The sequence below is a fragment of the Ovis canadensis genome, chromosome 2 (assembly GCF_042477335.2).
Source record: "Ovis canadensis isolate MfBH-ARS-UI-01 breed Bighorn chromosome 2, ARS-UI_OviCan_v2, whole genome shotgun sequence".
NCBI classification, from domain to species: domain Eukaryota; kingdom Metazoa; phylum Chordata; class Mammalia; order Artiodactyla; family Bovidae; genus Ovis; species Ovis canadensis.
In genome coordinates, this window is record NC_091246.1 from 188088804 (window position 1) to 188094934 (window position 6131).

At 40.6% G+C, this 6131-nt stretch overlaps 1 non-coding gene across 1 annotated transcript; it reads right to left on the reverse strand.

The window, feature by feature from the left end:
• Positions 1-2975: 2975 nt before the first annotated feature.
• On the reverse strand, positions 2976-3047 carry TRNAY-AUA (transfer RNA tyrosine (anticodon AUA)). The gene has a single exon. It is a non-coding gene; the product is annotated as a tRNA-Tyr (tRNA).
• Positions 3048-6131: the final 3084 nt, after the last annotated feature.

Sequence of the window (6131 nt, forward strand, 5' to 3'; positions counted from 1 at the left end):
CTGCTGCTAAGTCGCTTCAGTCGTGTCCAACTCTGTGCAACCCCATAGACGGCAGCCCACCAGGCTCCCCTGTCCCTGGGATTCTCCAGGCAAGAACACTGGAGTCAGTTGCCATTTCCTTCTCCAATGCATGAAAGTCAAAAGTCAAAGTGAAGTCGCTCAGTTGTGTCCAACTCTTAGCAACCCCATGGACTGCAGCCTACCAGGCTCCTCCATCCTTGGGATTTTCCAGGCAAGAGTACTGGAGTAGGGTGCCATTGCCTTCTCCACAATGGACATGAGGTTGTGTAAACTCCAGCTGTTGGTGATGCACAGGAAGGCCTGGTGTGCTATCTTCCATGGGGTCGCAAAGAGTCGGACACGACTGAGCAACTGAACTGAACTGAACTGAAGACTACTTCCATTTTCTTTTTTTTCTAACAAGAATCTTAATCATATTTTGTCCAGAAAACCATAAGTATTTAAAGGCCATAAAGAAGTGGAGAGTGTGTTTTTAGTGCAAAGTAGTTTTCTAAAATATTTGCCCTATAAGATGACCTTAAGCAGCTCACTGAGATACAACAGTCCGTATTTATGACTTGCTCAGGGCTGAACACAACTGAGCAACTGAGCACACACACACACACACACACACAAAGAGTGCAAATGTGGTAACTGGGCTAGTGTTCTGGAGATAGGCATTCAGATTCGCCACTATGAGCTGGGTGATCCCTAGCAGTGTATTAAATCTAGAGACAGTTCTCCTTACCTAAAGAATGAGCACAATCATCCTTGCATCACTTACTCCACAGGTTGTTGGGGGGAATAATGGAAGATAATTATTGTCACAGTATTTTTATTAGAATATGACAGAATAGGTAGAATGCTAATAATTTGCTCATTTATTCAATAAAGGTTTTTACTAAGTGCCTAAAGACATGATGGGCACAATTTTAGGTGCAAGAAATTCAGTGGTTAATCAAATAGTTCTTGCCCTTATGATCTTACATCTTGATGGAAGAGGAAAGTGACCTCCAGTACAGTTGAAAGTATATTTTCTTAGTGGAATGAGAAAACAAGGAAATTAGTTGAAAGTAAAGGTGCTTTGAGCACTTAAAGTGAGGGAAGGTGTAAAATAGTTATATTGAAATGAGGGAAAGTAAATTGACTATGGAAGTGTAGTGAGACTAACAAGCATGATAATGACTGACTTGAAATCAGTGGTGATTATTTAACATCAGACTAGTGGGCCTGGCAGTGTATTTTTCATATCCAGCTAGAGTTACCTGTAATCAGGAGCACAGAAGATAGAGTGCTGGATGTAACCACCTTCAGGTTTTTCCAGGAACTGTGATGCAGGAGAAAGGGAGTTGAAGAGACATGGAATATGTTAGGTATGGTAAAGAATCAGCCTGCAATGCAGGAGCTGCTAAGGTGTTTCAGTTGTGTCCAACTCTGTGCAACCCCACAGACGGCAGCCTACCAGGCTCCCCCATCCCTGGGATTCTCCAGGCAAGAACACTGGAATGGGTTGCCATTTCCTTCTCCAATGCATGAAAGTGAAAAGTGAAAGTGAAGTCACTCAGTCGTGTCCGACTCTTAGTGACCCCATGGACTGAAGCCTACCAGGCTCCTCCATCCATGGGATTTTCCAGTCAAGAGTACTGGAGTGGGGTGCCATTGCCTTCTCCAATGCAGGAGACCTGGGTTCAATTGCTGGGTTGGGAAGATCCCCTGGAGGAGGGCATGGAATCCCACTCCAGTATTCTTGCCCGGAGAATTCCCATAGACAGAGGAGCCTGGTGGGCTACAGTCCATGAGGTCACAAAGAGTCAGACATGACAAGTGCCTAAAATTCTTTGCAGGGCATTTTTATTTGTTTGTCCTTTTATTAACCTCATGTTAGGTTTGAAATGTTTAGGATATTTTCTTTGAGAAGATAGGAAAACGGGGGAAAATCTTTTCCTGTAAAACTCATAGATAATATAGATTGTTTTGGATCTTTCTGAGACTTCAACTGTAAGTGTAAAAGCATTGTTTAACAGAGATCAAAATTCCATGCTCTAAAATGAAGTATTTCTTGCAGACACTAATTCATTTATTTTTTCATCCTTTCTCTGCTCCTCCTCCTTTCCCTTCTCTTCTTTCTTCTCTTTCTCTTCCCCTCTCTGCTTTGTTTCCAGATAGATTTGTCAATAAATTGAAAGTCAGATAAACAGATAAATAAAATACCTTTGCAATAGATATTAATATCCTTTTAATTATCCTTTAATTACCTTTTGCATTTAAATTTAACTGAAATATATTGTGAATCAAATTCTATCACAGATGGGTCTGTTCAGTTCAGTCACTCAGTCATGTCTGACTCTTTGTGATACCATGGACTACAGCACACCAGGCTTCCCTGTCCCTGGAGCTTGCTCAAACTCCTATCCATCAAGTCAGTGATGCCATCCACACATCTCATCCTCTGTCATGCCCCTCCTCCTGCCTTCAATCTTTCCCAGCATCACGGTCTTTTCTAATGAGCCAGTTCTTCGCATCAGGTGGCCAAAGTGTAGCAGCAGCTTTTTAGCATTAAAATGAAGTAAATACATTTCAAAGACTTATGAAACATCAAACTATGGGTCCATAGCTCCCAGAAATTTAAGAAATAAAGACTCTAAAATAACAGATTTTAGAAAACAGAATCTAAAATTGTTAGTCACTCTGTGTTACAGACAGAGACAAATTAACATAGAAAATATGACTACATGGTAAATTATTTTTTTTTTTTATCAACATCGAGAGTTTCCACCTTCAAAGTAGCCACCTGGGTGGTTTTAGGTTTATTCCAGGAAAGACTTTAGCAAAGATACGAAAAGTAAAAGTGAAGTCGCTCAGACGTGTTCGACTCTTTGTGACCCCGCGGCCTGTAGCCTACCAGGCTTCTCGGTCCATGGGATTTTCCAGGCAAGAATACTGGAGTGGGTTACCATTTCCTTCTCCAGGAGATCTTCCCCACCCAGGGATTGAACCCGGGTCTCCCGCATTATAGGCAGACGCTTTACCATCTGAGCCACCAGGGAAGTCAAAGATATAGTTTGGTTTAATTGCAAGTATTGTAGATCAACTCTGAAAGCAGCTCACAAAGAAAGAAGACTAATATTTTGAGCTGTGACCCCACCACTGGACTAAATTCCTGACCTAAATTCCTGACCATTTTTCAGAGAGAGCTCACCATAAGGGCCTTTAATTCCTGACCCAAAGGAGAGCAAAAATTATGGAAGCCTAATAGTAAACACTCTATTTCCTTAGTTCACAGTCCCATAGTTCTTAGAGTTACAGTAAAACATTTTATTCTTCAACAAAATTTGAATAGTTGATACCAGAATGAGGCCATTGTTGGACTCCTGGGGAAGCACCTGCAGCCTGCCTTGTGAAATGCCAAGAGAAGCAGAGCGAGGCCAGTGCCCTGGGACCATCAGCACAGGTCCCTTCTCCCATTGAATGAATACATTTCAAGAACATCTCCCCCAGACCAGAGTTATTACATTACACGATGGTCTGCTCTTGAAAACACAGAGGCTTAAAGGACAGCCACCTTAGTCTCTTGGCTGACAGGATTCGTTAACAATCAAAGCTTGTGCTATCGAAATTTTGATGTTATTTTTAACATCTTGCACTCCTTTACTTGTGGTTCACAGTAAAACCATTATCCAGAAAGTTGTTAGCAGTTGATTTGATTAAAAAAAAAAAATGGCCTCTGGAGCATCAGGTGTTCCTGGTCTTTGCTCTCCTGTGGGTCAGGAACAAATCCCCTCTTACAGCTCCTCTTGTATCCAATTTCTATCTGATGGGTGAAGCTATTCTCCTGCTCAGCTTCTCTGCTCCAGGCATGCTGCTCTTTGAAAGAAAGAAAAGTATTCCAGTGTATCGTGTCTACCTAAAGTGTGACAATCCTGTTGTTAATATAAAATGGTATATACTCTGGTGAGGAGCCGTTTTACTTCAAAGCTCTTTCTACTATATTATTTAATTTCCATCTCCCTGAAAGCATAAGAATCCATTTTTGTAAAATTGGAAATAGCTTAATGTTCATAGGGAAGGTTTTTACCTAGTTATAAAGTTTGTGCAGTTTTATTTAGGTAATTGGGGGATATCAGTGGCATTGGCATTGGTGACAACCTTACTGAGATTAAGAAGGAAGTCCCTGGGTTTGTCATCTATGGCCTTTATTATACTGAGGTATATTCCTTCCAAGCCCACTTTCTAGAGTCTTACTATAAAGATATTTTTAATTTTGTCAAAAGGTTTGCTGCCATCTATTGAGAAGATCATATGGTTTTATTCTTTAATTTGTTAATGTGTTGTATCACACTGATTGATTTACAGGTATTGAAAAGTCTTTGCATCCCTCAGATAAATCCCACTTAATCATGGTGAATGATTCTTTTAATGTATTGTAGGATTTGTTTTGAGAGTATTTTGTTGAGAATTTTTGTGTCTGTGTTCCTCAGTGACATTGATCTGGAGCATGTATCTAGAGAAAACCATACTTTAAAAATATACATGCACCCCAATGTTCATTGCAGTACTATTTACAACAGCCAAGACATGGAAGCAACCTAAATATCCATCAACAGATGAATGGATAAAGAAGATGTGGTATGTATATACAGGGGAATATTACTCGGCTATAAAAAAGAATGAAATAATGCCAGATGCAGCAACATGAATTAATCTAGATATCATACTAAGTGAAGTAAATCAGAAGACATATCATATGATATCACTTATATTTGGAATCAAAAAATAATACAAGTGAACTTATTGACAAAACAGAAACAGACTCACCACTTAGAAAACAAACTTATGGTTACCAAAGGAGGAAGATTGTGGGGGGTGGGGGAGGTGGGAGCAGATAAATTAGAAGTTTGAGATTAACATATATACACACACTTAACTATAAAATAGGTAATTGATAAGGACTTGCTGTATAACAAAGGGAACTCAAGGCTGTATGTCACCCTGCTTATTTAACTTATATGCAGAGTACATCATGAGAAATGCAGGGCTGGAAGAAGCACAAGCTGGAATCAAGATTGCTGGGAGAAATCTCAATAACCTCAGATATGCAGATGACACCACCCTTACGGCAGAAAGTGAAGAGGAACTAAAAAGCCTCTTGATGAAAGTGAAGGAGGAGAATAAAAAAGTTGGCTTAAAGCTCAACATTCAGAAAACGAAGATCACGACATCTGGTCCCATCACTTCATGGGAAATAGATGGAGAAACAGTGGAAACAGTGTCAGACTTTATTTTGGGGGGCTCCCAAATCGCTGCAGATGGTGACTGCAGCCATGAAATTAAAAGATGCTTACTCCTTGGAAGAAAAGTTATGACCAACCTAGATAGCATATTGAAAAGCAGAGACATTACTTTGCCAACAAAGGTCTGTCTAGTCAAGGCTATGGTTTTTCCAGTAGTCATGTATGGATGTGAGAGTTGGACTGAGAAGAAAGCTGAGCACTGAAGAATTGATGCTTTTGAACTGTGGTGTTGGAGAAGACTCTTGACCTTGGACTTCAAGGAAATCCAACCAGTCCATTCTAAAGGAGATCAGTCCTGGGTGTTCTTTGGAAGGACTGATGCTAAAGCTGAAACTCCAATACTTTGGCTACCCCATGCGAAGATTTGACTCATTGGAAAAGACCCTGATGCTGGGAGGGATTGGGGGGCAGGAGGAGAAGGGGACAACAGAGGATGAGATGGCTGGATGGCATCACTGACTCTATGGACATGAGTTTGGGTAAACTCCAGGAGTTGGTGAAGGACAGGGAAGCCTGGCGTGCTGCAATTCATGGGGTTGCAAAGAGTTGGACAAGACTGAGTGACTGAACTGAACTGAACTGAAAGGGAACTCTATGCAAAACTATGTAATAGACTGTATGAAAAGAATCTGAAAAAGAATAAATATATGTATTTATGTAACTAAATCACTTCCCTGTATACTTTAAACTGACACATAGTAAATCAGCTATGAAAAGTGAAAGTTTTATTCAATCAGTCCTGTCAGACTCTTTGTGACCCCATGTACTATAGTCCTCCAGGCTCCTCTGTCCATGGAATTCTCCAGGCAAGATTACTGGAGTGAGCTGCCATTCCCTTCT